We start from the raw sequence: 11,975 nt of genomic DNA, 5'->3' as shown, positions 1-11,975 counted from the left end.
TTTGCGTTATGATTTTATACAACTTTCTAAGATTATTTATTATCCGTGTCCGTTGCACTTTAACTTGATTAATTTGATTCTTCGTTTTACATAATTTTTAATTTCCTTGCACTATATGTAATCTTTGACGTATCAATAAATATTGGTTTTGCTGGAGATGCCCTGAGCTCCCCCCTCCGGGGGGGGGGGGGGGGGCGAAGAGCTTACGTTGCTTCTTGCGACGTAAGGGGGGTCTCGCGGTTTCTCCAGTCTCAACATTCGTATAAATCTACACAGATCTGATATCAAGAACTTTGGGTCACACCAAAAGAAAGACACAGAGCTTCTTCATTTTCAAAAACACTCATTAGGAAACATTGAAATTTCAATTCATGGCACAGAAAAGAACCTGGAAAAAAGACTTGAACTTGAAAACCTATTCATATGCAAATACAAAACCCTTTATCCATATGGATTAAACAGTCTAATGGAGAAAACACCTTCAACAAAAAAAGTACATGCATATACAGCTTCTTGAACTATATATACAATGGAAACTGCAAATACTACCGAGGTTGCAGGGGCAGCAAGAAAAACAAAAAAACCAAAGACAATCAATATCTTTCAAACATCATTCATTCTCAAACATAATCATAAAAATATAAACATGGACTTACTTCACAACATAAAAACAAACATTTTTGCAGCCAAAAACAAGCGTATCATTTGGTTCATTAAAGATAAACTTGATAAATTCACATTCCACACACACACACACACAGCGAAGACACTTATCAAAGATATAATTCTTGATCTTTTCAAATACAAACTCAACAACACCTCTCTCAATTTCAACAAGATTACTCACAAGCCAATAGAGAACTTTGATATCACATTCAACAATAAACGATTCAACTCTATTGGCTTTGGGTCCATTCTCTGCAGAAACAGCCAGTTCTTCCCTCTTCACAAGGAATTTGATATACGTATCACTTTCGAATATGTACTATTTTCAACTATAATCACTACAGCCAGAATCTCAATCTCATCAATGAGGAAGACTGTCAATGCAATAGACAAGAATTTAAAGAATTTATATATAGCTTTCATGGACACGTCATTACAAGCAACCTTGACATCATAAAAAAGAGTAAACTTAAAGAAATCATGTCAAAAGGAGCTAAAGTCAGACTTGAAAACAATTTTACTGTGAACACAATCATAGACCATCTGTCGAAATAAATAAATATCTTTATCTTGAAAACTGCTAGGAAATATAGCTGGCCCATTGAAGGCTTCAGAGAATGGAAAATCAAGTTCTTGAGAAGGATGTAAAAGCCTCCTTTTTGAAATAGAGCACCACACACGAACAAAAATTGTTCATGAATGCATCTCTGCGTTCAAGCATAAGAAACCTCAAACAGTGATTTTTATGCACTACAAGTTGACAAAGCTAATAATAACTTTTGCATCGTGTGTAAATTTTTCTTCAAAAAACTACTTCTCCAGGAATATGCAGATATAAACACATATTCTCTCATAAACAATAGCTCTAACATAATCAAAAAAAGAATTTTTGCATTTGAAAAAAAACTTGGAACTAAACATGTCTCCCTCACATTTCCATATCTTTTTGCCACAGTTAAATTCCATAAGCAACCAATGAAATTCAGATTTGTAACATGTGGGACAGGAAGCTACAACAATGCTGCAGGAAAAATGCTTTTTAAAGCGCTGAACAATATACTCTCACTCATCGAAGAAGACAACATTATCTTTAACAAAAACCATAGGGTTCTTGACTTTATCAACAACAATAAAATTTCTCACATTTGCACATATGATTTCAAAAACCTCTTCACCAGCATACCACACAATAAACTCATTGACATACGTTTTCATCTCTTTCAAAAATACGGGGAGGTTCCCTTAAATTTAATTTCATACACTGGAAAAACCCTGTTAACTTCTGCATTCTTGAAAACTTTCTTTACAATGGAATACATATCCACAAGCAAATTAAAGGAATACCAATGGGGGAACCTGCTATTTTCGAGCACCCTTGCCAACCTTTTCCTACACTTCTATGAACAAAAATCCAAAGTGCAATACAACTTTATTGGCTTTCGTTACATTGATGATCTAATCATTTTCAACAAATGCAATTTTAACAGCATTTTCCCCAATATCTATCCTGAAGAGCGTTCTCTGAAGGAAACAACAAAAGAAGGCATCATAATGTTCCTGGATATAAAAATATACAAAAACAACAATAAATGGGAAACAGGTGTTTATGACAAAAGAAAAGACTTCGATTTTTCTGTTAACAGCTTAAGCCACTGGCATTCAACCATCAACACCGAAATATTCAGAATTCAGCTCATTTCGCAAATTTGTAGATTTGGACACATTTGTAATAATAAACTGGAATTCAATGCAGCACTCCTCAATCTTTTCAAAACTGCATCTGGCAACAGTATTCCAACCGCCTTCTTCAACGACATTTCCAGAAAAATCAACAAACAACAGTCTCTCCATTCTTGAGGTATGTCCGGTGATTCTTTGACTATATTTTTTGGACTTGTTAATTTATTTTTGACATTTTTCATAATCCTTGTAAAATATTCACTGTAATTATTGCATTCCTGTAATTTTGTATATATTTTTCTCATGCTTCTTTGAGTTTATAATCTGAAGCTCTGTATATATACAGGGTGATTATAAAAAACCTATCCCGACATATGGGCCCCTAACTATCATACCATTCACAGAAACTGAATGAAATTTTGGCATAAGGTATTTTGATGTATGCGCTCAAGAATGATATGGAAAACAACAGTGTCACTCTAACAGTTACGGTTACAGTGAGAAAATTTCGAAAATATCAAATGGCAACACCAAGTTTTTTGTATTGGAATGTGATCTCCATTGTGAAAAACCCTAAATAGCGTTCGAACGGCAACTGTAGCATGAAAATCACCGGCGGTAGATAGGCTAAAAGTGAGGACAACCAATAAGGACAGAGAAGCAGCATAAAATAAAGCATTTTATTGTGTTTCACAAATTTTCCACATGACCTTGTGGAGGACTAATCAGGCTGGGATCTCAGCCGAAGAAACGGTGTGACGAATGAAACGAACATTAATGCTCTGGTGCACGGCAAAGTCATTTTTACTTTTTCCTTGCTTAGCTCCGGGGATTTTACAGGTGCCATTCCAACGCTATTTAGTGTTTTTCAGTATGGAGATCGCATTCCAATACAAAAAACTTGGTGTTGCCATTTGATATTTTCGAAATTTTCTCACTGTAACCGTAACTGTTGGAGTGACACTGTTGTTTTCCATATCATTCTTGAGCGCATACCTCAAAATACCTTATGCCAAAATTTCATTCAGTTTCTGTGAATGGTATGATAGTTAGGGGCCCATATGTCGGGATAGTTTTTTTATAATCACCCCGTATTTCAAATATTGCATCTTTTACTTTTTTCAATGTCTTTTTTCGTCCAACATGTTTTTGAGAAGGCAGGCGTCGGGAACAAGGGTTGGCATTTTTAATACATTTAGGCATAGCCACCCTTTAGAAACGCCTACACTTTTCGAACCATGCATGGGGTTCCCCCTGATGAAGACCCACTGCATAGGTTCACTCTCATAAAATTCAATTTTTTCCCTTTTTCTAAAAATAATTCTTTTTGTATATATATATATATATACAAAAAGATAGATTGAAATAGATTTTTACTACTTGAATCGCATCTTAGCATAGAATGTTGTGCATTTGTGTACGAATGAGAATCATGCAATCATTCATATCCAATCCATAGATTACATTAAAATTTAATGAATGGAATTCTGGAAAGAGCAAAGCAAAGTATATTTGTTTATCCATTCGTTCTTTTTTTTCTTCCCTTTTTATAAAATACACATTACATGAAAAGTTTCTTACAGATTTTTTTTAAATGACAGACATATGCAATATTCACTATATGTTTTCAATCTTAATGAAAAATAAAGGATATTATATTAGTTGAATATGTCTCAATTTTTTTTTTGGGTTTTCAATGGATATTTTTTTGGTTAAAATCAACAGAAATGAAATTCTGAAAAATTAATTCTCTTGAGGCAATTTTGAGATAAAAGGGTATTTTTTTTCGAATGTTGTCAAGTTTTTATTAAAAACTCTGGCCCTAATTTATACTTGAAAATAATATTTAATTAGGATAAACTCATCTATTCGAGTGCTCAATTCTTTGCTAATTCAACCTCTTTTTCTGTATCATTAAGGAAAAATATAATAGCAACGTGGGTCAAATATATTATAAAACGTATTGGCGTTACAGTGTATGGTGCTGCTGGAAAACGATCTTACAGGGAAACTGGATTCGAGGACGGATCTCGATGACGTCACGAATCTCGTGGTGAGGCTTTCTGCTCTCGAAGATGTTGACCCAGTCATAGTGTGGAGGCCGCTTAATGGGAGCCGCGGATGACGAAAGTTTAACGATCACTGCATACGGTGATGTCATTATGCATAAAAAACAGCATACAAAAAGACTAAAGACCATAGCCGTAGGTCAGTGATACCCAACGAGGGCGTTAACGCCCCGTGGGGGGGGGGTGATGGAATGTTCCAGGGGGCGGTAGAAGCTACGGGAATAACATTGGATGCTATGGGTTAGATTGCGTTGGGGGTGATGGGAGGAAAAAAATTTCTGAAGAAGGGGCGATGAGACAAAAAAGGTTGGGAAACTACGCCGTAGGTGAAGGAACAGTGATGAATCATGGTCCTCCCCTTCGCATCCTGTCACGGGGTCCCGAGGCTAGGCTCTTTGACGGTCCGCTGCTGTAGTGAATTTATAATATGAAAAAAAAGATGAGAATCGTCTCGGGGGCCCTAAAACCAGAAGCAGCGCCCCCTTTGTGGGGGACCCATGGCTTCAATACTGACTCAGTCATTAGCAAGACCAGTTCCAGGGAGATGCTGGACCTCTTATCCCCAGATGGTGTTGATCGATGCTTTATCGATCAATTACAGTTACAATCAAGGCCGTAGCGAGTGGGGGGGGGGGCAGACTTGGAAGGAATGTGAGAAAATGACCGAAAAAGGGAAAAAGATGGCCAAATCTATTGTTCTACCACTTTGGTTCTCCCCCCCCCCAAAAATGAAAGTGGGTCCCCCCCCCCCGCGAATGAAATTTCTGACTACGGTCCAAATTGTATTTTACAATACATCTGGAATGTGTAGCGCATATTCAAAGGAGAGGGGGGGGCACACTTTAGCTCTGTTTCCTTAACAGATGCAACAAGTACAACTACTATGTACAATATTCTTTGGGGGGGGGGTTTGCCTATGGCCACGGATATTTACGAAGGTTCCCCTTAGGAAAAAGGTCCGAGTTTTCGAAAACTTATCTCTTCTTTAATTTTCCCATTGCCCCCCCCCCCTCCTCCTTATGTGCACTCGTAGCCCCCAATCGTGTCTAAAGCTATTATCGCCCCCCCCCTGAAGAGCCCCATCACTCACCAGGGGACGATATCGTCCACTTTGCGAAACACTACTCTAGAGGTGAGCACACTTTCCATGCATTTCTAGGGTAAGTAAGTGTCCTACGCTACGCTATTTTATAAGTTACTTGAACCTTGAAAGGTTGGGGGAGGGGGAACCACTGCAATGGAAGATAAAATTTTGCCTTATTAAGTAAATAAACCCCTGCTTTTCATTATCATATTAATTTCAGGGAATTTAATTTAATTTTTTCTAGTTTAGATTAATTTCTAGAAATAATAATGTTATAGTTAAAAAAAAGAACGGGAAAATTCTACTTTCGAAATGCAAATTTGTTTTTAATAACTCAATCCTCAGTTTAGAAAAAAAAAAGCCGTAGGTAAAATATGATTTTCTGCATCCGTGATCCAGATTTAAAAAAATAAATAAATAAAATTCCGTAGAAAATCGGGGATGAGCAAAAAAAAAAAAGTTTTCTAGGGAGAAAATAGAGGGCGAGAGAAGAGAGCGAGATATTCGACGAAAATGAAGGCTGACGCCATGGAGGCCCGATTTGAGCGACCGTCCGACGCTCTCTCTCTCTTTCTCTCTCTAGGAGCCACACTCTCTCGCCACTAGGAGGCCTCAGCAAAAGCTTAGAAAACGAGGCCAACGATGGCGGAATGCGCGCGTGTGTGTGTGTGTATGCGTGTGTGGTAGAGGAAACAAACGATCACAGATCTCAGGTCATCAACTTCAACCAGTGCGAAGGCTTCCTTTTTTTCCCACCACCACCACCGATTTTTTGGTGCATCCCCGGGAAGATGATGATTTGTCGACGACCTCCAAAAAAAGCACAGAAAACACAAAAAACAAAAAAAAAACGATAAAGATGGAGCATGGCAAAACCCAAAACAAGAGAGATGATGTCGAGAATTGCTCCCCTGACAAATTGCCGTCTCTTTTTGCTCCCCCCACCCTCTCCCCTCACTGACCAATTGCCGCTGACCATCACTGAATACAATGAGGCAGACCACAACCCCTCACGGAACAAACAATGGTTATTGTTCTAACGTATATGGATTATTATTAGCAAACACACTGATATAATAAAAATATTGGTAATAGTCACCTCTGCTGGGGGATTAATGTATTAACTATTAGGAGGGTAGGTCACTTGATGTCCGTTATGAGGTGGACATTTATGGTTAACGTACGGCTAAGTTTTTCCGTGACTAGGAATGGTCACGTGGTTTCGTGCTGGCTGACCTGAATCGAAAATACCTGGACATTTAGGGCAGTGTTTTTTTTTTCCAGAAGATAGTTTGTGGACCTGTGGGTGAACCCATGAGATTCTTAAGGAGCCGACGGAACGTTCGAAACAAACGGATTGAATTAAACTATATAAAATCTCGTATATATATATATATATATATTGCATCTATTTTACCTAAAAATATATTTCTCATGGCAGCTAAAAGGCCGTGTTAACTCATGGGGCCAATCCGAGGAACTTATCATAATGATATATCTCTGAACTATAATTTTCTATAGTAAATATATCAATTGGTAGGAAGGTACTTCCAGTCAGGTAAAAGTCCCCAGAACACAACTAAGTCCATGGGCTCCATGATGATGTTAAGACGGCCCTGGTCAAAGATTTTTTTTTTTTTTGTGATCGACCAAAACAAAGCAGGGAACCGACTTGGTCCAACAATGTTCAGCATCTTAGCGACACATGCAGAGAGGCTCTCTTGGGATAGGATATAGCTCAGTCTATATCGGGGGGGGGGGGACAGAAAAGAACCATATATATATATTTTTTTTATAATTTTTGCTATGTACATTCTTGACGTGAGAGCCACCAAAAATCTTGGTTTAGAAAAGTCGCTTAGAAATGTAATGCCGGGTACACTCTGGACTGATTCGGTAAGCAGTATAACCGCGACATCGACACGTATTGTTGCAGTAACGGTCCAGTGTGAACCCTTATCTCGTAGAAAAGGGCTTGTTTCGACTTTATGTACTAAATAAAACCATCACAGAGTCTCTAAGCTAAGGACTCGCCGGTCACTTGGTTGCGGGAGGTCATGCATATAAAGCTGACCGTAATTATCATTTCTGTCAAGGATTACTACTACTTCACCACACACCAACTCCGGTCATATATCGCCATACGGCAATTTCCAACCAGTGGAGTTGGGTGGGAAATGAAGGCTCTCCATCCATCGGTGGTCGCCTTAGGCTCGGTAGGTAAAGAACTTGCTTCTGATGTTCTATGCCCGGATTCGAACCCATGGACCTTGATGATAACCTTCATAGTGGAAGATGAGCATCTTTACCACTGCGCCACTCGGGCACCTCTGTAAAGGGTTACTATCCCCCCCCCCCGAAAACATGTTACATCGATTACGCGCTCGCGCGAACGAGAACATAACCAAAACTTCAATAATAAACATCCAGCAGAGACATCTGTTACCATAACAACCGAGCCGACATTCGAATGTCATACTGATGCCATTTCGTGACTCGTTATAATAATGATTATAAATTAATAACATCTTCAGCCTTTAGGGAAAAACCATAAGTTTCTTATAGTTTGTGAGAGTATGTCAGCCTAGATGGAGGCTTTACCAGGCGACCCGATCTTATGATCGTGTAAGATCCATTATCTCGGGTTGTCTGTGATGACGCGCCTGCTACCTGTTTCTGTGGTGTTGGAACCCGGCAATGGGGTGATACCTCATCTTTGGTTGTTGGAGATTTAGGACCACTTTTTTCTGGCTTGTACTCAGGCTCTTGCATCTCAGGTAGGGATGTCATATTGTCTTGGTGGTGACAGGCTGACTGTGAAACTGTTTGCTTGATTTCCATATCTTGTTGGACATGTGGTTTAATGAATTGTCTGCTTCTTCTGAACGTGGAGCCCTCATTTTTACGGATCTCATACGTGCGCGGACTGATCTGTTTTGTTACGCAGGCTTCTTCCCAAATCGGACTCTGGCGTAGAGAGTTCCGGTGCAACACTGAAGCTCCAGGATGCATTGGCGCAAGGTCTTGTGATGCTCTATTATGTCGCTGAGCCATCTCATTTTGCCTTTCTAGCAACTTTGCATGGACTTCAGGAACCTGCGGTAGAAGAAATTGTAGACGCTGGCTACTGGTCGGCAATCCCACCGTCGCCACAGTGGTGGTCGGCTGAAGTTGGTTTCCTGTGGTTCCCAACTTCGAGGCGCAAATGCGAGCCGATCTCCCCATTAAAAAGTCTCGCCACAGAGAGCAACAGGCCTACAACTATAAATTACTCAATCCCACTTCACTGATAGTTAGAAAAACTGGTGGTAAATGACACATAACAAGCATTACACAGAAACAAACTTCACGTCAGGTTTCACTACACGCACATTTCTGCATGCACTAATTCGTTAGAGGTTCCGCAGAGGAATATGGACGAGGTGCATGTGTGGTTTAGTAGTAGTAGGCTCGTCCGTGTAGGTCTTCCAAAGATCCTTTGAGCTTAGTTGACCATCTGGCATGTTACGTCGATCTAATAAGCCCAGGTATGGGCCTTCTGAGCGAGCACACTTTTTGAAGATAGATTTCACAATTGTAACAGCAGATTCCACCTGCCCATTGGAGTGGCTGTTCCCCGGGCTCGAAATGAGATGACGGAAGCCCAGCCATTTGTGAAATCTAGGAACTGTTTGTTTACCACCGTCTGTGATGAGCGTGCAAGGAATTCCGTGCCGATCAAAATGATGCTTCAATTTGTGGATTACTGAGCTAGCTAGAGTATTTTGCAAGAAGTCCACTTCTATGAATTTGCTGAAGTAAATCTACCAGAACTAAGTAATTTCGCTCTTTTAGCTGAAAAATATCAGCACCCAGTTTAAGCTACGGGCTCGGTGGAATGTCATGAACTATTATTGTTGGAGTTGGCTGTGCTGGTGCGAAGGCAGCGCATGTGCGCCACAGGACTCGTCATACTGCCGAATATCTCCTGACATGTTCGGCCAGAAGACAACTTCGCTCGCTCGTCTGAGACATGCATTTATGCCTTGATGCCGCATGTATTTTTTTCTTCATTTCAGCGCGAAGTGTTGTTGGCATTACAATGCGGTCTTCTCTGATAATAATGCTATTGTAGATATCCAACTCATCTCGATATGGAAAATATGCCGCGGCCATAGCACTGATATTCGTGTTAGTCTCTGGCCCACCTTCCAATATAAGGTGTTTAACTTCCTGCTAAGTAGAATCACTCCGCGTGTGCTGTTGCATGATAGGTAGGTAAAGGTCAGGCACTGGTAAGAAGCTGATGTTCTTAATCGAATCCACCACATCTGTTGTATGATGGAGATGAGGGAGTGAGTCCCTTGAAGGAGCTCGTGTAAGAGCATCTGCCACAGGAATTTGCTTTCCGGGAACGAACCTCAAGTTGAAGTCATAGTGTGTTGCTCTTAACAACAGAGATTGTAAACGCCTTGGTGCTTTCAACAAAGGTTTAAACACAATAGCTACCAAGGGTTTGTAGTCGGTGTTAACGGTGATATTCTGTCCATAAATGTAATCGTGGAATTTCTCAAGAGTCACAACAACTGCTAGCAGTTCTTTTTCAATTTGTGCGTACCAGCGCTCGGTCTCCGATAGAGATCTGCTTGCGAATGCAATTGGTTTATCCACCAGTCTCTCTGAGGCGTGGGTTCGAATCACACCGCTGTCACCATGTTTAGTGATACGATGTTATATCGATTACGAACGAGAACATAACTAAAACTTCAATAATGAAGATCCAACAGAGACATCTGTTACCATAACAACACGAGCCGACATTCGGATGCCATACTGTTGCCATTCCACGACTCGTTATAATAATAATGATCATAAATTAATAACATCTTCAACACATGGAAGAGAGAGGAGATAAGTGAATTTTTTGTGTTGGGGTTCAGTACGTCTTCTTAAGAAGAATCGGCAGTTTATGAGAGATTTATAGTCTTAGGGCTAGTGTGTGTAACATATAGTCATCAAAGGTGCTCATTCCGCCTCTCCTTATCACAGCACGCAAAAATATCCGTTTCTTGGAAACACTTGCCGATAAGAGATGCTTTTTCTTTTTTCCTTTCTGTGCGTAGGATTCGTTTGATGAGAGCCGATATTCGATTGGGGCACCGAGAAACGCCTACACGTTTGTTGTAACTTGACTGCCATCTTAACATGTAATTATATTTGAAGTCATCTTTTTTCCACCCGACATTAGAGAGAGAGGATCAGTTCCATTTTAAATAATCATGACTCAAATTACAAAGTTCAAATTTGACGTTACAGTAATTACATTATTCAATTCGATTATGATACCTATGGGGTGGCTCTGGATTTTGGATATATACCCGGGAAATCACATTTACAATTTTAGTCATGTCTCTCATATGAGCACGCGGGGAGCTCATAGGGATTTGATTAAGGGCAATTTAATTTTTTTAATTTAAGATCATGAAAATTGAAATCTAAAAAAAGTTACCACCATGTGAAATTTAAAAAAATATATATAACACCGGAAAATTGAAATTTAAAAAAAATTGTACCACCAAAATTGAAATTTAAGAAAACAACTATAGCACATAATTTACTTGATGCCATAAATTCACTGAAAAGGAACCGTAAAAAAATCCTGACCTGTAAATCCTGCCTACCAAAGCCCCGCTCCAGGATATAGCGTGGCCCTAATAACATACAATTATTAATTAAGAATTTGAATGAAAACATTCAAATTTTCACATTGTTGTTTTTTTCCACGCCACTTATTCGGTAAATTACCATTTTAGGGCGGATTTCATTAAGTGCACGATAGAATTTCTCTCAAGACGAGAGAGAGATATGTATAAGGAAGAGAGAGACCGGAACTTTCACTTCCGCGAGTATTGAAAGAACCGGAAGAGGCCAAGCGCCGTTTTGTGCGAGAGGCCAATACATTGTCTCGAGACGAAGAGATGTTGCTTCTCTCTTCCTTGGCTTCTTTCTTTCTTTTTTTCCTTGAATCTTCACAGCCAGCCGCTAATTATTGCCTTCTTCCCACAAGACCCCGAAGGCTTGCAAGTTAACATCCTCAATATGTCAAGAGCTTTCAACCTCCTCACTCAACAAGAGCCACGGCCGGAAGCATTAAATCGTTCCGAGAACTTTTCTCGCCACCTTCTCTTTCGAGGAACTTTGAGTAATTAAAAGGCCTCTTCCATTTTACCCCAGTGTCTCTCTCACTCTCTGTTCCGCCATCTCTCTCCATAACGACTTATAAAACCCTTTTCTCCGTTATAAATATCGCTCCTCTACTTTTTTAAATGCATTCACTTAATGGGTCGAGATGAAACCGATACAACAAACACCATCGGTCATCTCAATGAATAAGGTTATCAACTGAAGAGGGCTTATAGAGGAGTTCCTCTATCATTTTTCAGTGGGCAAAGCACAACGATCTCAGAGGTGTGTCGAAATGAAAGTGGCCATCGGAC

The sequence above is a fragment of the Pholcus phalangioides genome, unplaced genomic scaffold, assembly GCF_987345545.1.
Source record: "Pholcus phalangioides strain wild (caught in Gottingen) unplaced genomic scaffold, Ppha-v1.0 ptg000042l_1, whole genome shotgun sequence".
Lineage (NCBI taxonomy): Eukaryota > Metazoa > Arthropoda > Arachnida > Araneae > Pholcidae > Pholcus > Pholcus phalangioides.
Note: the sequence above shows the minus strand (reverse complement) of the source record.